The following is a 23,189-nucleotide window of genomic DNA, read 5'->3' on the forward strand; positions in this document are numbered from 1 at the left end:
ATAATAATTCGTGGCACAGAAACGGATTAATGCAGCATGTGCGATGTCCGTTATGCTCAGGTTTTTTTACGGCATTGTGTTTTCTTTCTTAAATCTTTTTCCTTAGTCCATACGCTTGTGAACACTTTACATCTTCGTATGCTAAAGAATGTGACCAATGTGGGTTCAATCTTCGGTCACAATGCAGAAGCGACACTGACAGTGGGGTCACATAAGATTATGGAGGGTTGAAACCCGCGAAAGACCGGACAGCTCTGTTTAAGACTCATTGAATGAAAGGGAAGATCGAACACGATGCCTCGATACGACGGCTAACTTTACTATTGGTGCACGGTCAGGAATAGTCGATCAGCAGTGCTCTCTTGCATGCATCACATGAGCGCCAAACGCTTAATCTCAATGAGTCTGGTCAGGAATAAAATGCAACATGTATTGAGCTTCTGAGCTTTGTCAAAGCTAGGTGAAATTCGGCGTATGACTATACTCTGTCGAGCTGGTATAGCAGGCGCAAACGTAGCGCTTTCCTTGTTTTTATACACCTAACTCTTGGATCAAAAACACGACGAGCGATCAATCTCGCCATACCGCTATACCGTGCGTTTATGGCTATGATATAAGCCAATAGTGCTATTCTACTAATATTCCCGGATCTCTTCATACGCTCTTTTGAGACAGTGGTCACGCCTATAAAATCTACAAGTGAGATAGTTAAAACGAATGGTCTTTATGATGAGATAGCTGGTCTCCCCACAAGCATTCAGCCAGTTTTTTTTTTTTATTACACCTCTCGTAAAGGCGTTGATACAGCCCATCTATGCTATGCTTTTCTTTCAGGTTGCGAGACCCCGTTTGCGTTACAGTTTACAAAGGCCCGTTGTAGCGAAGCTGTGACGACGGCCGCCGACGTTGTCTAGCGCGGCAAGCGAAAGATCGCATTTGCGATGTTTACACCTTGAATCGAAGCACGCCAGAGTACTAGACTACACATTTGTTCGCTCCGTCTTAGAATACGCTAACATCATCTGCTTTCCGCACACATCAACTAACATATCAAAACTAGAAAAGATGCAAAGAAAAGCTGTGAGGTTCATTCTTAACAAATACAGGCCCTATGACTCCTCAGAAGCCTCTTAGCTGATGGAGGCCTTAAAACAATATCTGCTAGGGCCTGACAAGCCCGCTTAAAATTCATCTACCAACTAATGCACGGCAGTTATAAGACAGACCGAGCTAAGTACGATACTTTGTCTACATCACGTCTACCGCGAAAAAAAAAAGCTCCCATTTACACTAAACAGGTACAGTGTTCGCAATGACACGTTCAAGTTTTCACTTTTCCCACGTGCGATTAAAGAATGGAATCTGCTCCACTCAGACATAGTTTCCTCTCTGTCACCCTCATCTTTCATCAAACTACTAGAGACATCAAATACAGAATACGCCACTTAACACACCCACATATCTTAATTGTAACACTTATTTCTGCGCGTGGAATTTCTCCATTTCAAGCCCCAATCTGGCCACTTCCGCGCGGTTATCTGTTAGCTGTATACCTTCTCTAATCTTACATGGGTCATTCATTCGCAATTTTTTATACAAATTCTAGTAATGCTGTATTTGTTACTGAGCAATATTGTTATACCAACCAAAAGTATTGTATTTGACATCGTCATTGGTGATTTCTGCAGTAGTTAAGGAAGCTTGTTCTCTTTTCTTTCTCTTTTACTGTACCATGTAGCATGACCTGTTTGTTTCTTTTTGTAAAACTGTTTAATACAATGCCCACTTGCTTTGCTCTCACTGAAACTGGCAGTATCGCAAATAAATAAATAAATAAATAAATAAATAAATAAATAAATAAATAAATAAATAAATAAATAAATAAATAAATAAATAAATAAATAAATAACGCACAGGCGGCAGCGGTGCCCTTGCATGACACTACAGTCGAAGCTCCAGCCGCGTTTGTCCGAGCTCCTTTCGCTAAGCTTTCGTAGCAGCCGACACAGCTTCTGTCACTTCAGTCTATCAAAGCTTCCCTAGAAAAATTTTTTTCTTTATATACATTAAAAAGCTTCACAATTATATAGTACATGTGAATGGACTCGTAATGAAAACCATTTGCGTATGCTTCAGCGAAAATTTTCACAAATGCGACAACGTTGCAAATGATCTCACAGCCAAGAAGCTTTGGCATGCGTATACATAACTGATAGGAAAACGTGCGAGAGGAACTAACCCAAAGAAAATCACCGTATGGAAAGAAGATGGCACAACAGTTATGAGGACAAGAAACGCTTTCATAGCACACCGACAGTTCTGTCAAGGACAAAGCAATCTCCAAAAGCAGCGTGGCGTCTGTCTACCTTATTCCAAGCAGTAATTTCATTGTTCAAGGCAGAGGAGGTCTGCAATGGCACGATGATATATAGCCCATACTAAGATTATTTGAAGAGCGGTTACCCTGTTATTAATTCAGTTAAAAAGAATGTACCAAGTGCGGAACGAGCGTTTCTTATAAGCTGTGACGACCGTCGTTGTCCTGGTGGAAAACAATGTCATGCAGATTCATCGTGATATTACACTGCCGGAGCAAACAAATATTACTTTCGCTCCGAGGACTTTCAGAGACGTGGGATCATCCTAGACGGTTGCGATAGTAGCTGTAAATGCAGATGATCATCAGTTAGAAAATAATGGGACAAGGTGTTGTTTAACTTTTATGCCACATGTGTAAGCCTTCAGTAGCATTGTCTATTGTTTTTAGACGGGTTTGGTTTTCACGTTAGTTCGTTATATGCCTCCGGCAGATGGATACGCACCCGAGTTCCTCGCGTGCAGAAAAAAAAGAAGTGAAAAAAAAAAGAACTAGCTAAGCCAGTCAATGTTCAAGTAGGCACGTCCATTTATGTTAATCCTGAATTGAATTCTGGGATTTTACGAGCTACAGAAACCACGATTTGATTATAAGGCATGCCGTAGTGGGGACTCTGGAATAATTTTGCTCATCAGGGTATCTTTAACGTGCCCCCAATGCACGGGACCTGGACGTTCTTGTATTTGGGTCCATCGAAGTGCGGCTGCGGCGGTCGGGATTTGATGCCGCTACCTCGTGCTTAATAGCTCAACACCATAGCGGCTATGCCACCGTGACGGGTTATTGTTAATTCTGATACTGGTACCGCTTGCGATATCCCTGCAAATCCCACTTTGCGAAGTGTGCACCACGTAAAACGCCGCCGACGTGTTTTGCCGCTCATTTGAGCGAAGTGTTTGTCGAAGTTTGCGCTAGACTCAACATTGCTCGTATAAACAAACTCGATTTCGGCACCTGATGACTTCATTTTGGGAATTACAGCACCGTGCATTGAATAAATGATTGAAAAAAGCTGGCAAGGTATATTTATAACTGAGCTCATCCGCCATTTTGGTCGAAAGTATGGACTTCGACAGCTGCGAGCAACATGTTACCCAAAACAATACAAAGCAAATCAAGACAAAGCCCTAAAAGTAACAACAACATAGAAACAAAGAACAATGGAGTCCGATTGCATACTGAGTCTTCGTTGAAGCATCCTGTATAGCCACGTATACCATTCGAACAAGTCGGTGAAAGTTAAAGGGAAGAAAGATGACACATACTTGTAATTCTAACTGCAAATGCAGAACACGTAACCAGCGAAACCAGTAATTGGTTTTTATTGAAAAGACGATGTCGCAGTTAAGCACTGCACCGCAGTCAGCCTCGATAATGTACCACACTGAGAGCAACAAGGTTAGTGCCGAGACTCCACTCAATAAATCTCGGAATTGGCGTCGTTTAAGGAACCGATGAGGCCCTATTAGAGTAAATTATTGCCGTAAGTATGCTAATGCTACGTGAAGGATCCGGTTTGTTCTAAACCTGCTCCATTTGCCAGGCAGTCCTAACTCACCCTGACCAAGCTCGCTTTGCTTAGGAGTTCTGGCGTAATTTATTGCGTGTTGCTCGATGTTTAGAACGATATATAATTTCTTTCTTCATTTCAGCAATTCTGAATATGAAATACATTTTTAAGAGTTAGCCAAATTGCCTCCATTCGCCTTGTTAAACACTTTCAAGTAGAGGAACTACCTACTTTATAAATGTCGTGTCGCGATTGCGTTACAACCGTTCAATATCGGTGCTAGAGAAGGAGAATGAAAATGCATGGTAACATAATTGGTCTGGCAGAAACGATATGGCGTAAATCTATACCCTTTTGTCGTAGGAGCTGGCTTCTGGAACAGAAGGATTTGCTTCTATTGTCTAATGAAAACTCTGAACGTCTGAGTGCGTGTAAACTTCCATCAGGCTAATGGCATGATCGTTATGCGAAATTTTATTTTTATCATCATAATAAAATGAGTATCGCCAATATATGGTGACGTCAACTGGCCGCCGCCAAGAAGCCTTTCCAGATTTCACCTGAGTGGCGTGTTCATTTTATGAAGCGATCATAGTATGGACAAAGCGGTTTAGAGGTGAAACCGCTGCAAAGGATTTCAAAAGCACGAGACATCACTCCGTCTTCCTCCCCCTGCCCTGCCCCCCCCCCCCCCCAATCCCTCCTCCACGTTTCACAAGCCAACGCAATTGCAAGTCAATAAGCCGGAGCTGATAATTAGAGTCTCACTTCACGTCATCGGCTGCAGAGATTCTTGGCACATTCAACGACGCTTCGCATCTTTCTTTTCGCTGGAAAGGCGGCACTACATACTATAGTCGACTAGCTGCGGAATTCGAAGTCGAAGGGAGGGTTGTACAGGGGAAAGCAGAGAGAAACTGCCGTTATGAGAACCTGGGCAGCGTAGCCAGCTCAGCGATAAGGCTGCCAACATGAATTCATGACATGTCAGTATAATTTACTCCCCTGACACTCCCTTATCTGTTCCCGTGCGTGGCCAAAGTTGAAACCAATCCAACCCCTCCGCGCCCCGAATATATGAACAGACACGGAGGCGCACACACGCTCGGAGCACGCCCTCTAACTATTGCACAGGACGGCAGGATAGGAAACCGCGCGCGTAGCTTAAATGATTTTGTTATATCTTTTTTGTCCCCTCGCTGAGGAGAAAAACAGCCCAGGGCATTAATTATCGCGCTCACGTGTGTGTGCAGAACGGAGAGCCGGAAAGCCCCAAGAGCATGAGCGCAGAGACGGCCGCGGCTCGCGCGGTGTTATTCTGCGCGGCTGCGTACGGAGCAGAGGTGCCCGGCATCGGCTGCGCCACGTGGCTTGCTGATTGCCAGAAAATTCTGCTGCACTTGGGCGGTGTCCTATAGAAGGTGCTCCTGCCTGTGTCCTGTTCGGGGTTTTGCGTTCCACGACAGCGTGGTAAGAAAGCTACGCCTGTTCATTGGGCAACCTGTAGAGCGGGCCACTAGCTTCGCGGCTGCGACCGGGCCTCCAGCGCAACTTCAGCGAAAACGCTGTTCCACTTATGCCGGTATATAGAGTGAGAATCTGCCGTCAAACGTAAAAAAAAAAGAACTGTGCTTTAAAGTTCGAAATTCCACAGTGGGTTATGGGAGACACCGTAGGGGAGGGCTCCGGATTAGGTTTGACTACCCATGGTTTTTTTAGCTTGCCCCCAAAGTGCAGTAGACGAGCATTCCGCTCCCATCGCAACGCACGCGCCCGCCGCGGCAGGGAAATGAACCCGCGACCTGGTATTCAGTAGCAGAGTCACCGCGGTGGGTTCGTCAAACGTACCACCTTTGGAATGACAGGCAAACCTAACTATGGATTAGAATGTCTCCACTATGCGGGTACAATTAACCGCAGTCATAAATACATGCTAGTTTGTCTTAAATCCGGGATGGGCTTTCTTTTATTTTTCTCCTTTATTATTGTTATGATTTTAGTGCGTGTGCTTGCGCGAGAATGTAGGCGGGCTCAAATACTACTTGCTCAGCCCAGTTAAGTTGGTCACAAAAGCTTTTAGCTTGTGAATCTAACTAGAAACCATTCTTTTAGGGAAATAAAATGAATTCAATTGAATAATGATACCACTCTGTAGTGCAGTGTGATTATCTTTTGTCAGTAGGAAATTTAGATCACGCTGAAATGCCTTGGGCTACTTCATCGAATCTATACTTAGCACTTTCAAAGGGAATTTACCACGTAACTATTTGCTTTGTCTAACGTTTTGTTTTGCTTAGTTTACAGGCAAGTTGAAGAGTCAGAAATGCTTTGAGCACTTGTCCTTCTATAGTGGTCCGCGTCGCTTAAGCAACTTAAGACGAGGCTTCAAGGATTTAGAGTGTAGACGAGATTGTATTCCTAAAGTCGGTGTTAGTCGACAGCGTGATGCTTAATTGCGTCGCTTGATCACATTCGGCATGTAGCCGCGGCAAAGAACCCGAAAGAAATAGAAGAAAGAAACCAAGGGTCATATTTTGCATGTATTCTTTTTACGCGATTCTATATTCAATGTTTGTCATCAGCCCGCTGAGTGGGCCATCCTGGCGACTGTAGGGGGAATTGGTTTCGTGCGAAACGCTGACGAAAGGCTGAAATAATATAAAGTGAGAAGAATAGTTGAAGTATATGGCCCTCGGTTACATATGTAAATGTTGTTAGGTTTTACAGTTGCATGATGGATACAACGCTTGCGCAAACATTTGCCAAAGAATATGAGACATGTTGAAGGACACGATCTATTCGATAGCCAGACAAGAAGGGAGCGATGAAAAAAAACTGATTTCAGCTGCCGGCAGCTCGCATCGAAGAAAGTTTTGAAGAGTTCCACATATCCTTGAGTTGCATATTTTGTTACCAGAGCAAATTAGACGCAATAGAGGGGTGAAAACAGGATATGCCCTTTGTTTTTGAACACCTACACTGTATGTAAAAAAAAAATGAGTAGCAAAATGTCCGCAGCACGTTCAGTAAGGTTTGCATGTGTATATATACGTACAGTACAGTTATATTGACCCAATGTATTGTTATGTTTAGTACGTGTTATAGTTGTTATAGAAGTTCTCATAATATTTATTGCTTTGTGGATAATTGCAGGCTAGGCAGGCTCAGCCAACACTAGTAACGTTTAACGAACGAACGAACTTTTAAGAATAAAGAATGATAAAAAAATTGAAGAAAGAAAAATAAAGGAAATAGAAAAAAAAACGAGGAAGAAAGGAAGGATAGAAGAATAAAAGAAAACGGGAGAAGTATGCTTGGAATGGGGGACCGAATATTGTGCAGTATGCACACTGCTATGCGTGTTCCGCTATGGTGAATATGTAGGGTTAGCTTGCAGCAGCTGCATACATGGAGATTGGGAGCATAATTCGTTTTCGGGTTTACTTCTTTTGACTTACGAGTATACACAGTTAATGCGCCGGAGCTAGCGGTTGGGAGAGGAACGCAAACGCTGCAGCACCCTCTCGAAAGACCTCTTGACACAAAGAAAGGCTTTAAAACCATGAAACAGTAGTGCTGGGCTGAAAATAATTTACCAATACGTTTCTCGTCAATCAATGGATCTCGTACTTTCATAGTTCGGCGATGAAAAAGAAAAAAAGTGACACTGTTGCGAAAGTAATTTTGTTTTTGCATTTTCTTGTATATATACTCGTATCTACTCAGCAGTGTCCGTGACAATGCAAACTAAACCGTTAGGCGAGTTAGTACATGTTCGCAAAAGAAAGTAGAAAAGAAAACGAACACGCACACATAAAAGAAAAAGAAAGAACTAAAGAGGAGCACAAAAAACTCGACAGAAGCACTTGCTTTGTCGTCTTTCTCGTATTCGTTTCTCTTATCTCTGTCTTTCGGCTGATAGGTAATTCCGACGGATGATGAGCATTCGTCTATTTTGCCTGCTTTTAAGCATGAAATGTTTTAGCTCCCGTTGTCAGCGACCTCCAAGAGACCTTGAGCCTAAATCCGGGCACTCAAGACGAGAATGGAACGAGTACATACCGGCATCGTTACAATAATAAGGCAAGATTATCCGGGATACCAGTGAACACCTACGAAAATACAGCCTTTGGCCCGCAACCCTTTGTATAGGACCACATTACATACGCTAGCTACTGCCCAAACAAGTTACAAAAAATATTGCTTCATAGTTCTTAATGTTTGTTCACAATATCCTTCAAGCTGTAACTTCTAGTACGCCAACGTTTTATTTGTCACTTCCAATAGCGACGTTCAAAAGGCAGATACAGGGCACTATACACTTGATTGTCATCTTTTGGCGCTGAGACAGGGTTGCCTGTGCTCTTTTCAATGCCAGCGGTCCGTGAGCGCCGCAGATGGCTGTTTGGCCTAGACGAGACTCGCAATGAGGTTGTTTGTGACAGGGAACTGTTGCGTCCATATGGACCAGTGCGCAGTTTGGCGTAGTGCGGTGTGGTGGGGTGTGCCGTTGCGAACATGCACTACACCCATTTTAAGATTGTAGCTAGTATCATCTCCAAGCAATCTGCTTTGACGGTAGCCATTTCATGCTTACACCTACTCTCAATTACGTGAGAGCTAGCATGTTATTTTCTTTTGTGATTGTCTGACAATGTGTTGCTCCTGGTGCGTTGCTCGATTTCCACGAAGTATCATGGTGTCTGTGGAAGTAATTATTATTTTCATTCTTGTATCTGCGGCCTTACCGATTTCGCGGATCCTGAGAGTGCGGCCCGCTTGGAACAGCCACAATCTCGGGCCTTCCTTTTAGAGGCCACGAGCGCCTTCGAAAGACATACACTGCTTGGTGAGGCACCTTCGACATTTCCACCTGTGACCTCCGATGGCGAACTCTGAGTGCACTTCGCCGCTGCTTGCGCTGCGCGTGCGAACGCGAGGTGTGCCACTCCGCCGCCGCGCAGGGCTCCTTCGTGAGGAGTGGAAGAGGGGGATCGCACGGCAAAAGTGCACGATGGAGCGAGAAAGGGGGAGGGAGCCGAGTGGAGGAGGGGAGCAAGTCTGACCTGTTGCCGCCCGTGCGCTCGCGAAGCCTACAAATTCCGTTCACGGCGCCCATAAACGCCGGGGCAACAGGCGTCCGCGATTCATTACAACCGCCGCGAAAAGATCTCCCATAAATCCAAAGGTGTCCGCTGATGCAGCGATCGCAATCCACCGGAGTATAGAGACCCCGTGTATAGGCGCCGTCCTCGCGAAGCGCCCACCGTGAAGAGGGGGCCGCACGCACACTGACATAGCCGGCGCGTTTCCGCTGCTGACTGATGCCGCCGTTACGTGCGGCCTGCGCCTCCGCGGCGCTTTCTGAGCGCGCTGCTAAGTTTACACTTTTTTCTCGCGTGCACGCGCTCATGTCCGTCCGTGCGGCGCGAAGGCAGCCATCGGGGGCATCGATGCTGGAGCACGCTGAGAGAGCAGCGCTCACGATGGGGCGGCGCGCGGCGATTGGGCCGGCCGGCCGTTTTCAGTGGAAATTTATTAATCCAATTAACCTTCACACGCTGGCGGGCTCCAAGGCTTCGGGACGCAGCGCACCCAACGGCGGTGGTTAATGACTGCGCCATAAAGAGGAAAATGGCCGATCGTCCCCGCTGATCCGGACCCAGAGAAGATTTACAGCGCGCGAGGGGATAGCATTTCTTCGCTCCTCACCACGCAGCCGTGGGTGCCGCCGCCGCAGATATGTGGACAACATCGAATGAGGGGGTATTCGCCGCACGCGCTGTAATGTACAGCGGAGGCCTCGCCCAGGATCCCTTCGTGCACGCAGCCTATGCGCTCTTTCAATGGGGCTCCCCTCGATTATTCATTCCCGACGCCCTTCTCGAGCACTTTGAAAAGGACCGTGTGCGATTAATGCGGTACTGCAAACATCGCGAACGCCCTCTTTCTGTTCATCGGTGGCTCTTTCCAGTTGACCTATCGAAAACACTCCGTTGTGGTACGCACATGTATGAGTATGTAAGCGTTTGAATCCATTCGCTGAGGCCGGGTATTGTATAGAAGCCACGCAATAAACTTGCGGCGCGAAAGCGCACGCGTGTTCCCAGCATTGACTGGAAGAACTATAGGAACGCGTGGTTTAGCTATGCGTTCAGTGAGCGCTAATAATCACCGTTCAACGCCTGCGTATAGCAAGCGCTTCTTTGGAATGTCTGTTCGCGATGTTTTCCTGGGAAACAACTGGCGTAAGGCCAAACATGCACGGCAGGAGCGCAGCATAGTTCGCATGTGTGCATGTGGAGCAGATGTTGCGCAGCGCACTTCGCATGTGAACTCATCTACTACAACCTACTTATAGGAATAAACGAATACGTACTACATTTCGGAGTGTGCCACGTATATTGCACACTACTTACATCGGTTCAATTCTAAATGGAGCGCGGGCACTCATTTTTCTTGGTTCTTTTTCGACAGCTTACAGTTTTGATATCCCTATAACCTGTCTTTGTTCTCATGCATACTTTGCGAGGACTTTTTATGTAACACCTGAGTAGAACCCTCGTTTTGAAAAGGTGTGAGGACCTTTCTTGGCCGCGTCAGAGCCTTAATTCCGCGCCTCTGCGTTCAGTACTCACCTATAATTATATTACTGTCAAGAGAATGTTTTCTCCGCCACACCGGTGGCGTCAGGCACGTTACTTTCTATCTGCGTAACATACCTCCTATCCAAGAACAAATTGGCAGGTAAGGAGAAACAAGCAGCAAAAGCACCCCACAAACTTTTGCCCAGAAGATTTACGAAGTTATTCCTTCATAGTGCATACAATATGCCCAACACGTTCTTATGCGCCCACTTACGTGAAGGCAGAGAAAATGGATAAGGCCACCAACCGAGAATGTCCAGTCCTGAGTGTCATGGCTGACGGAAGTGACCCATCCTTAATGTGCGCTCAGAGTGGACAGCTCCTCGAGTGAGGTCTCTGTCTTCTGACTCCACAGCGCAACGGCCTGAAATGCGGTGTTCGAGTGTAGTTACCACGCCTGATATCTGTGATTCGCAGTCTACTAAGTCATCCTCGTCACGACGTCTGTCTAGTCCGAAGCGAAGCTGTAAAACATCGCTGTCTTAGCCTCTTCATACACCGGGCCCACCTGCTCCCACACACGTTCTCCACACATCCGCAGAAGCATTCGGGGCCCTTGTGTGGCCCGCTGGCGTCTTTTTTACGTATAGACCACCTCCAGCGTACGCTTTGAAAGACTCGAGGTAAGCGAAAAGAATCAAGAAGAATCGGTGGGAGATAAATTGAAAGATGAAAACTGAGGCTCTCGAAAGAAAAAAAAAAAGAAGGAAGGAAGGGGCCAGAGGAAAGAACGAAGGCGAGAAGAACAGGCGGAATGAAAATGTTACCACTCAGTTCGTGCTCGCCTGTACGGTCGACCGTCCATGCGACCTGTCACGGCGCGTTTAAATTACAAACCTCGGCGAAGACAAACCGCCGTGAAACGCGCACCTCGTTTCTTTTCGCCCGTCTCCCTCTTTTACGGCTTGTGTATTTTTTTGTTCCTTGTTCTTCGCTTTGGCTGCGCCGTTCTCTCTTGCCCTCAGCGCTTTTCGTGGCCTGGTTATCGACGAGGCTTGCGCGAGTTCGTGGCGATCAATCATACCAGGATTGTTCTTAGCGTTTCGCTCACCCTTCCGGACTTCGCAATGGTCAGAAAGGGGCGCCCTTTGAAACGGGAAGTGCCTCTGCGTTAATAATGTATCCTGTTCGGACGAGCCGCAAGTTGTATAGTATACACCAGCCGCCGTGGTATCGGCACCGGCCGCCGCTTCCTTCGCGGAGCTCTTCCTCCCCCTCACCCCTTTTTTATTATTATTGTTAAAGCCTTAGCGCTCACATGTTCAACTACAGCGTGTGCGGTGTACGCGTCATGAATACACATTTGCTTTCGGGCTCCCCGCTTCGCTATATATGGCAGGGTTATATGCAAAGCTGGAGGTTCCAAGTGTTCCGCAAGCTGTTATTAGAGTGAGCATGCGCAAGGCGGCGGCGGTGAAAACTCTAGCACGGCTTGCTGTAACAACTTGCGGAAAGAAAGGAAAGGCCGAGAGAAACATATGAATTAGGCTTCTGCGTAAAACAATGACCACTTTATTGAAAATTAGTGATTTATCCGCAATTCACGGGAACAGATGGGCTAAAGAACTTGAATAATTCTTGATAATAATCATGAGTGTGAGGTAAAATGGATGGAATGGTGCCGATACAAGCAAAGAACATAATGTTTACAATTTCAATACGCGTTTACATGAATGCGATGCTAGTGCATCGCGTTTCGTAGTGTATCATCATAATGCGATGCGCCAATGCTTACATGTGGCATACGAAACTTCGTTTGAACATGTCCGTAAAGAGCTCGTGCCTGTTCTTTAGTGAGCGTGCCTCACCTGTGAATGGAAGAGTGCGGACACCACACGTAGTGATTTCGTCTCTTTGCTCCTTGCATGGTGCGACGCGCTAGTGGTTTACATTAATTCACTAGAGTCGGCTTCACCCACTGAAGCTACCTTGGCTGGTGCATTAAGGCTATGGGTCCTTTTAGCGCATCGTAACCATTTACACGATTGTGATTCGCTACAATGATGGGGCGAAACGCGACCGTTTTATTCATGTAAACGCGTCTTAAGGAGTACTGATCCGAAAGTTTGTCTCATTTTTATTGCTTTGTTTGATAGCCATTGACCAAGTATTTACACTATGGAGCCTCAACTCCCGGATAGCTCTACAACGAATTAGGTGGGTTACTTTTTAATACTACCAGTACAAAGCGCGTCCCAACAGCAGCGCGGAATGGGACGTGAAAACAAGAGACTCATCACGTCACCAAAACCTGTTTGTGGTGCTCTCGTGGTAACCGACATCACTGAAATACGAAGTTCATTCAGCACTATAGAAAGGATAAGGGATTAGCCTGTTGTCCTGCGTTTTCAATAGATGCTCACAACTGCATGGAAGGGCTAATTTGGCAGCTTTCGTCGACAAGGTGATTGTAAAGCTTTCACCACCACACCGGACTTAACTGGCTAGCTCTTATTGTTCGTGATGACACGTGACTGTTATCTCCGCATTTGGTGGCTTCCCATTTCCCCCCTTTTCCCCCTCCCCCCCTTCCATACCGCGCTGCGCTTGACAAGCATTTTGAATAAGTCGTATAAACGGTACTATAATTAATTATTTGCGGCACTTTCGATCAATAGAAGCTTTTATAATGCAGTTTTTAAAGCCAGCACCATCAAGAGAGATAGAGAGAGAGAGAGTAGGAAAGAAAAACAAAAAAGAACCCGGGACACAATAATTTCGCATCAGTACTCCTTAAGGAACGCACAGAGTGGTGCCTACATGATGAAACTGTCCTCTAACATGCTGCAGGAGACGAAGATCTAGGGGCAGCCTCATAGCCAAGTCACCAGGGCACAAGACAGTGAAGGTGCCGCCTCGCTGGACTCACTTCTACGGGCCAGTTGAGACATCAGCAACGCTGAAACATGTTTTCTCTTTGTATGATTTACTTGTTCTCCACCTTCTAATAAACTACTCGAGGAAAGGACTGTTACATATTGAAATGCGTATAAACACGCACAAGTAAAGAAAGAAGAATACACTTTAAAACGCACATTTCAAGAAATTCAAGCGCACGCGGAAAATACACTCAAAGGAATTTTTTATGCTTCGAGTGATAGTTCCGGTGAGTGTCTATATTGGAACAATGTTTCCCAAGCCTCGATATTTTTTTTTTTTGAAGAAATAAACAAATCACCACCATATGCTTCGGCATCGACTCCGGGCAGCTTAACAGGGCTGGTGTTTTCTCAAACAAGGGCATTCAATATATCTCTGACATGTCTTAAAGATCGGGTATGCTCTACGGTCGCTGATGGCGCTCAATACCCTTCGTGGCTATTGGTCATGGCCGAAGGGACGCAGTGGCGATCAACCGTCGGTAACTGACATTGTCGTAGGTACACTGTGGCCGTCATATACAGTCTTCGGTCAACCGGTGCCCAGCGCGCCGCCGTTGCAGATTCACACTGCGCTTCACCAGGACTTTTTCTCTTCGCACCACGATGAGAGTGGGGCACGCAAAGGGCGTTTAGATTGCAAGGTTGTCGCAGCTTCGAGAGGATTACCGGTAGAAAAGAAACAAAGGTGTCCGAAAGGAGAGAGATAAAGAGAGAAACGCGTGTTGTTTGCTACTAGGACGCCGCCATGGGCAAGGCGCAGCCGGATTGGCCAGAGCTCGCGCACCCTATAGGAACGAAGCGGGTCGGAGCGAGCAGTGCCAATATTTACAGGCGTTCACCGATCCGGAGGCTGACCCGAGGTTATTGGTTGCTGCTGCGGACGTGTGCTGGGTGTGAACTCTGGTCCGAGCAATAAGATGCTCTTAGCAGCGGGACAGCGCGCAGCCGTCCGACGCCTCCTCGCTTTTCTCTTCATCAGAATCCCACCGGGTGCGCTGGGTCGGGATCGGCCCGGCCCCGGATTTTCCGGCTGAACGACCGCACTGACGAGACCGAGTGGACAGGGAGCCCTATTGTGCGATGCTCGAGAAGGACTGCCGCTACGAGTCGGACACGCGTCGGGAACTCGGGCGCCGTGTGTTTGCTGGCAATGCCAGTCAGTCAGCGTGTGTGCCTGCGCGCGCCTAGAGTATATTTATACACTGATGCTTAGGAAATCACCTGGAGCGTAAAGAGAGTTGAACAACACACTATGGGAGCAGCGGGTACGAAAGGTTCGACATCGAATGTCGTCCACGGCTACCGGCAAACGGAGTTGGAGTGACTTCCAATGTGTCTCTGACAGTTATGGAAGCCAAGTGGGCTTCTATCTGGCTCAAACACGACCGCGTTAACGAAATAGCTGCAAATAGCCATGTGAGTTAGCACCTGTAGCAACCCGCGATTGAAACAAGCAAGCATTATAATCAGGGCCTGCCTGGGATGATTTGACCATGCTCGATTTAGGTGGAGTTTATTAGGAGGCACGCGCATTAGTGTGAAAATGTGTTAAACACAGCCCATGTTTATGATATCAAGTGTACGCGTTTTCCATCATACGTATGCATCATATGTGACGCGGTTAGCGGTATACACTTACTTGTTGACACTGATATTACTGGAAAAGTATACGGCATATATAAGTATTTGCGAACTTTTACTCATTGCTGCAACTTCAGTCCAATTGAGAGAATTTTCTGCGTTGGCTTCCTGACGTGTTGCAACACGTGTACTCTCGCGAAAATGGCTCTTGGCCTACTTTGCCTGCCACTAACAGCATAACGAGAACTATTGAATAGCGAGGGCTCAAATATCGAACTCTTAACCCTTCAGCAGAACCATTAGAGAAGATGGAAGGCCTTTCCTAATCGATATCAATGATTTCAGTGTTTCTTTCTGGGAAGGAACTTAAGTTCGGGACAGCCGATTGCCACAACTGAATTTTTTAGACATGCTCAGCTATTTTTGTGTAAGTGCGCTTGGTAGGTAGGCATCTATACGCAGAAGCAGATAAAGGTAACAAGAACACAGTTCTCAACCGCTGGCGTCTAAAGGTGCTTAATCACGGCAACCTTGTTGCGCGTGACCTTCCATTTCTCCTGACACTTCTCTCTAAAGCTGGCTTTCGTTCTTTATTTCCTTTGACCAAAATAAGTTTCCGCATCATGAGCGACAGGATGAAAAACGGCGGCTGCACTAGTAGCAGCCGTCAAGGAACCCGTAGTAGCGGGCGCGCATCGAACGCGCCGAGGCGAGGGGCGCTTTGCGGGTTCAGCTGGTTGCGTCTGTTCTGCGACGCCGCTGCGCTCAAAGGAGCCCGGGCAACGCAACGCAGCTATGGGCGGCGGGCCGCGTGCCCTATTGCGGCCTATCCATCATGTGCCGCGGGCTCATGTAGCCCGGAGATCTGTTGCGGAGGCGGGGGTGAGGGAGCCGGGCTGTGACTCCGGCATCGAAAGCTGCCACCGTGGCAGGCCGCGGCAACGACGCCCGAGTTGCGGGGACGCCAGGCTTCGCGGGTCGCGCAGAGCAGAAGTGCGGTCTTCCGCACAGTTCGGAGCACTCGTTGCCGGAATATAGCAATACGTGGTCCAGTGTTGTCCAGCCCGGCCAGCATTGTCCCGCTCACTCTTTACCGTTGGTTTTTACCCTTGTTCGCTGCTGCAATGTTTCGGCCCTGCACGAATTTGCCTATTCCCTACTCTAAGGCTATTCGTAATTCCTGTACATCGGACGCCTTTCTACAAGTTCAACCACCTTGACAGTATTCCACCCATATGAGCGCCATCATTTTGTTGACATGTCTTCCACCTGGCTGTGCGCATCTTATCAAGTGGGCTACTCTTAATACATCGTCGTGCTGTTCATTTCTTGTTCTTCGTTATTTGATTACATCGTCGTGTTGTTCACTTCTTGTTCTTGTTATCCATCTTTTGAAAAATTAAATTCTAGGGCTTTACGTGCCAAAACCAGATCTGATTATGAGGCAGCCGCAGTGGGGGGCCGCAGTTATCCCCGCGCCGCATGATCTCGGATACAGCGACTGGTGCATTAGATCTGCGATAATGAGCAGGTCACCTGACACATGCACTGTGTGACCGTTGCCTCGGTGTGTGTGTGCAGACGACGTGCGTCATCAAACTTCTCGTTCCTGTTTAACATTTTATAAGCATTTGGGAATCGCAGCTAGTACCTCAAGTCACGTTCCAAGAACACGTGGCCGTCGCTTCGTTCCGCCATTCTGTTCCGCTGAAATGCATGCCGAAGTATGTCTTCGTCACATTCCATTCCAGATTTAATGAGTGTCACTATCGTTAGCTGCCACCGTTGGATCGAATGGAGCCATCTGATTTTGCTCTTCACGCTCATGTTGTACTTATAGTATATGACGGTAACAAATGCAAAATAAGTTTAACATCTGGAAATATAAGGCTATAGGCGAATTAGTTCTGGAAAATCGGGAAGGTGGGTGAGTTTCACGAAAGAGAAAAATTGTCATCCAGCTTAGTGTAACACCCCCTACAAAGCAAACCCATACAGATTTCTTAGAAAGACAGCTTCGCAATTGAGGAAAAATTCGTCCTGCTTTCCTTTGTGCAACTCTCACGTGGATGACAATTTTTGTCTTTCACAAATGGCTATACTTCTTTCGCATGTAGCTCCTGTTATTAAACTGATACTTCGTTCTTATACCGACTGCAGACGGGTAAGAGGGAAATTCATTGTAACAAATGGAGAAATCAATGAAACGCACTAAAACTTTGTAGCTCTCCGCACAATAGCGAAGGGGCTATTTTCAACAACGTGCTCAGTATCGCGACGTGACGTTCCAAAAACCGGATTCTTCAGCGTATAACTGTATTCGCTCCGTGCACCATCTCTGCACTATAACAAAGCTGGCCAGCTTTAGTTTCCGCGGGCCAGTGCTGCGCTGCAAAGCCAGAGGCGGTCGGTACCGTGCTGTTGGCCCGGATGACGCCATACCGCTTCCTCAGCTCGTGCCGCGCCACACATTGAAGACGGGCGACAGTTTTGTAGCGCGACTTGTTCCATATTACCCCTGCTGGTGCCAACCCACGCGCTGCACCGGGCACGTACTACGCCAGCGGGCGCCCAGTTCAAAACATGCCCGCTCTGACTGCTGCCTCCGATCAGCGTTGTGTTGCTCAAATCGACGCTGAAGTTTGTGCTGTACAAATGATGTCTTTCCCTTCTCTTGTCCGTTTTTCATGTGGCTTGCAAGTTTTGAAACCAGCGATCTTCGTTGTGTGGCGTCGGCCCGTTTACTTATGTGTAAATTGGGCGTTATAAACCAACTGGGTCTTTTACAACTAAAAGGAAACACGTGCAAAGGGCTTCGGAATGTGGCACTTAAACAACAGGCAATGGTTTTTTGCTCATTCTATAGGCAGCCAGCATCTCTTGTGGTGGCTGACACACGTACGCACGCACGTACACACGCACGCACACACACGCACGCACAGCAGAAGCGAAATACAGTAAAGAAGAGCGAAGGAGAGAAGAGGAAGCGCATGATATCCGGATAATCCAGTGATACAATAACTTTTTAGGGAACGGCACTTTTTAGCGGTGTCTGATGTGACTAGTAAACGGGGTAGCACGGCATGACCAGACGTTGCGTCATCAATGACAGTGATTTCAACGAGCGTTCACTGCACCAGCCGCAGGAGCTATATACTGACGCAAGTGTGGGGCCGACCGAGGGAGATTTACTACCCGGAAATGAAACTTTGGCATAACACCAAGGCGAACGGAAACCAAAAGGCTAACAGAAAGCAGAAGGCTTACGAAACAGTGTAAACACTCTTTCGTAATGCTCGTGTTTTTTTTCTGCTTTCTATCCTTTTCATTGTACTCTTGACGCTAAAGGGGGTACGCCTGAACACGCGTTCTGCATTACTCGCACTTACAGGAGCTGAATGGCTCGTGAGAGTGTAGTTGTGGAAAAAAAATCACTGAAATGCAAGAAAAGGAAGAGGAGTGTATAAAAAAAGAAGTAAAAAAAACAGGATTGCCTTCTAGCCCACAGCAACAGTGGAGAGCAAAAATAGCATAATTTTGGTGTACGCGATTATGATAGATATTTGGCAATAAGGACTGTAGCTAGAATGAAACTGCAATATGCGCCTTGAGGTTTCAACCTGTAGGCCACCTGTGCCCGTATTCACAAAAAGTTCTTACGCTAGTGCAGTTCGTAAGAACGAAAACGTTTCAATAGCGACAGCGAGCATATTATTAGCAAAGGCCTCCGACCGATCATAACACGTGCGTGCGAGCAAGAACCTTTGTGAATTCGGGCTCATGGTGCGCAACAAAGAACGCATTATTCTGCGTGGAGCGATCAGCAGACATGGGACAGCGACGAACGTTTCACTAGCATGCTTATTACCGAGTCCCAGCGGAGCAGAAAACCACCACGTATGCATTGGCGAGAACGAATCCGGCTTGCGTTGAACATTTTACTATTCGCGTTCTCTCGGGCTGTGTTGCGTATCGCAATTACCCGTTGACGTAATTAACAATGTGTTGACACCTAATAAAGTGCCTCAAGTTTTCACCATGGGACTTGAACGGGGGGCAACAAAGAATGTAGGCACTTAAAGAAGTAATTGCCTACACAAGAGGAGAATGAAATGCTCTATGAAGAGTAATGAATAAAAAAAAATGGCCGAGAATGATTGAGTCAGCCAGGTCGACTATATATAAATATATATATATATATATAATCTGAACGACAGGGCAATTTGTCTTACCTGCTCCATTAGGAGATAGAGATCGGAGACAATTTTTTTCCTGGCGTGCGTTTTCTCACCCACGTCGTTCAGCGAGCGGCAACACGGGGAAAAACAAGGACGGAGCTTTTTGAACGAGTGCGCCTGCCGACTGCCAAACAGTCTGCGACTTGCGTCAGCCCAGGCGGCGCGCGGCTCGATGCGGCGGGGCCGCTGCGTGCGTGTATGCGTCAGTTCAATCCTGAAGGATGACCGAAGTAATCCGGCTCGCGAGCGAAAATAATAGGAAAACACGAGCTTAGGCAGGCGTGGAGAGTAGAGGGAAAGGGAGAGGAAAAAAATAAAGATGAAAGCCCGGAGTGCCCGGCGGACCTTTTTCGCATACGTGTAAGCACTGTCGAAGCGGGAGGCAGGGGATGGGGGTTGGACACTTCGGCCTACAGTGTATGTACTTCAGCGCAATGCTGCTCGGCAGCTCGAGCAGACGGGGAAAAACGAATCGGTTGTGGGCGCCAATCTTCGTCTCTGGCGGCGGTCATCGCGACACGGGGAGGAAATGTGGCGGCGCGCGTTGTCCCACCAGACGCGCAACACCATTTTCTCAATCTAGCAGTATTCTAGACATTATACCAGATGAGATACGCTGTTATAGTGTGCTGCATCCACTTGCTATAAAAGGCCACAAAAGCGCTGCTGCGATATTTGAAAGCTACTGGATTGAGTCAGCGTCTGTGATCCGCACTGAGTGACCGACCGATATCCCCAGTATACTTTCTCTTCTTTTAATCTTTCCGTCCCCTTTTCCCTTTCCCCAGTGTAGGGTAGCCAACCGGGCTCGGTCCTGGCTAACCTCCCTGCCTTTCCTCTATCATTTGCTCTCTCTCTCTCTTGGGCGAATAATAGTTTCGATGCTCGGCACCACGGCGCTGCCTTGTAGGTCGAGCGGCCCTCTGCTGCGCAAACAGCAGGCTTTGCAGGCACAAACCTGAAACTGGACGGTTGAGCTTTGCGGGTGTCGAGGGCTGCTTTTATTGGCACGCATCCATGGTGCATCTGCGAAGCCGACGAATGACACCGGCGACTCAGCGTCTCATCCTTGGCGTGTCGCACGTAACTTGCTTCTTTTGTAACCAACGTTTGAAACAGCCTGCGCCGCACGTACCTGTCGTGCCGCGCGCACTGGCGACAGTGGCGAGGGCAAACAGAGGAGACCGCGCGGAGCGGCATACGCGTTGGTACTCCGCGTATCGCACATGCGAGCTGTGACTTGTCATCGTGTATATACGCCAATGAATCTAGTGCTGCCGTCAAAGCGCACCACTGTTTTGGCACTTAAACATAACGTGTTAATTTTGCTGGTCGATTGAATGACACGCTGTAGTACCGCCAGCGTAGCTAGGAGTTATAGAAGTGCAGGGCCAACTGTTGCCTTGATCTGAGCAGTTCCTGCAGCACACGCCAATTCTACGTCTAACTTTCGTTTTCACGTTAGAAACCTTTAAAGTTATTTGCAAGCTATGTGTGTGCTGGTACACAAATTCAGTGGTGCTGTTAGCGGCACCGGGGTAAACGTTCAGCTGGTTATTTATTGGATTATACTTGTTATTACCTCTTTTCAGGTAAAAAAAGAGGTGGGTGGGATGGAAGGGAGTATATTTTCTCGATATAAATAGGTAGATTTAGAATGCAGCCAAAATATTTTTATTCAAGTAACTGTGAAGTATTACGCCTTACCTGTAAGTGTAGCTCTACATGTGGCTGTTTTCCAAGTATTCTTTTTGTCAGCTTTTGAGCATTAAAAAGAACACGCATACCCGCGTCGCACGGAGACTTTCCAACGGCTATCGGGTCGATGATTTTCGACATTCTCAAACTGTATCGACTTGAGAGATTTGTATTGTTGCTACACGGCAGACTCGTCGGCCGTTGCTTTCTTTAGTTGTCAGACGCCAGGAGCTTCTGGCGCCACCGTCGCAAGCAACAATTCTGCGTCCCCGAAAGTGGACCGGCCTAAACATGCACAACACGTACAACTTGAGCATGTTTTCGTGGGAAGCCCGCGCACGCATATCTGTGGCACTTAGGATATCTGGGGCATATCTGGGGCACTTAGGATTAATTTTGACTACCTGCGGTTCTTCAGCGCGCACCCAATGCACAGTGCAAACGATCGTTTTTGCATTTGGCCTCCATCGAAATGCGACCGCAGCGGCCGGCATTTGAACCCGCGCCCTGGCGGTTAGCTGCGCAACGCCAGAGCCACTACGCCAGCACGGCGGGAATCTATCTATACAGTGCGCTGAAGCATATTTTATTTTCCACGCAATCAAAATGCGACTGCCCTGCTGCAAAATATATAGCGATTCGTTCGCTATAGGCAGTGTATTGCATAACAGGCAGTCAGCAATGTTTCCGCTTGCGCTAGTATTTGTTTTCATCAGGCTGTTGGTCGGCAAAACTTCTATACTGACGTATTTGAATATGCAAAGTAAATACTTCTTTCGTCAGTGCCGTCTGTACTGTCTCATGTAAGGCAAGTACACGTCACTGTGTCAAAGGAGCTACTTGTATTTCTTGTATTGTCTGTGTTCTTCAACATCAGGACGGAATAACAGTGTGTGCAGAGACATGACCACCAAACAAAATATAGCTACCATTTCAGAGGTCTAGAACTATTAAGCTTAATACAGCTTCCCGTAACTTGTACGAAGGGAGACCCCAAAGTAAGAATTTTTTTTATAAATCACATATTTTGTTGAACGTTCCAAACTCTGAACGACCTTATAGAACTCTCCCTGAAACGCAAGGGACTTGTGCCATCGCTTTGTATAAGTGTTCGAAACTGTTCAGCAACTTTTCTTGCCCCGTCCACATCATTAAAGAGCTTTCTTTTAGCTCTAAAGCAGCGCTTCAGAGTCTGAGTTTTTCCCTATATCACTGGACTCATGAGCATCTGGTATATAAGACAAGAGAGGACCACCATCAAGCCATCGATAAAGCGCATGAAATTATATTTTAATGGTTGCCTGGACATACAGGCATTGCTAGTAATGACGTCGCCGACGAAGCCGCCCAGTCTACCGATGTAGGAGTCCAACCAATTCCGATCCCCTTGTCCCGACCCGACGCTGCAAGACAACTTGATTTCCTGGCTGAAGCTTTGCCATACAAATTACGGTCTTCTCCCAACCTCCCGAAGTGTCATCTTCATACACTTGATTCAATCCTAAAGCTACTAATGACATCAAAGGTTTTCCATTCTGTGGCGACTATGTTCTGCCGCCTCTGGCTCTGGGTGGCATTTACAAAGGTCTACTCATTCTGCATCGAAATGGGAGATGCACCCATGTGCGGCTCTCGTAGAACAAAAGAAACTATTGAACAGCTTTTGTGTCTTTGTACTCGGTACGACGTCGAGTGTGAGCCTCTCCGGACTGCACTGCACCTGTTGAACTCTAGGGCATTTTCGGAAATGAAGGTTATTGGACAAATCGACAGGTCTGGTTTACCGTTTCTAGATTCGATGCGCATCTTCAAGTGCGCGCGAAACTGCTCCCTCTTTTCATCCTTTTATCCTATCTGCCTCAGTGCATGAAAGAAAACCGGGCGTGCATCTAATTAGCATCCCTGCTTTTCTTCGCTGTTGTTTTCTCTCTCTTCCTCCCTCTTCCTTTCCTTTAAGGCGTTGTCTTTGCTCCTTAGATCGCTAGGGGCATGATATATACGGACAGTATGGGGAGAGTGAGGTAGCACTGTTATCCAATTTTTGTCAGCAAGAGCTGCACGCACAGTGCGGTGTGAGCGGGAGCATTGTCGTGGTGCACGAGCCACACTTGAGCTCTGCAGAACGGGCTGTTATTCCTCGAGCTGAATCACGCAACCACTCGGGTACTTCAGCGTAAAAATACTGACTCTGATCTCGCAGTGTAAATAAGAAATTACGAAGCTTATATCGAAAAAAATTGCCCAAAGATGTAACAT

The 23,189-nt window shown here is 47.1% G+C and overlaps 1 protein-coding gene across 4 annotated transcripts in view; it reads left to right on the top strand.

Annotated features, from left to right (window-relative positions):
- The window catches only part of noc (no ocelli), a 184,768-nt gene that overhangs the window by 124,088 nt on the left and 37,491 nt on the right, over window positions 1-23,189 (top strand). For 2 of the 4 annotated variants that reach the window (XR_011507977.1, XR_011507979.1), the window contains one exon: window positions 13,325-13,502. The exons of 1 other annotated variant lie outside the window; for it this stretch is intronic. The gene's annotated coding sequence lies outside the window, so the exon portion shown is untranslated. Of the gene's footprint in view, window positions 1-5,140; window positions 5,358-13,324; window positions 13,503-23,189 lie in introns of those variants that run through there. One more of the 4 variants, XR_011507975.1, reaches the window with a different exon arrangement.

The sequence above is a fragment of the Dermacentor albipictus genome, chromosome 1 (genome assembly GCF_038994185.2).
Source record: "Dermacentor albipictus isolate Rhodes 1998 colony chromosome 1, USDA_Dalb.pri_finalv2, whole genome shotgun sequence".
NCBI classification, from domain to species: Eukaryota; Metazoa; Arthropoda; class Arachnida; order Ixodida; family Ixodidae; genus Dermacentor; species Dermacentor albipictus.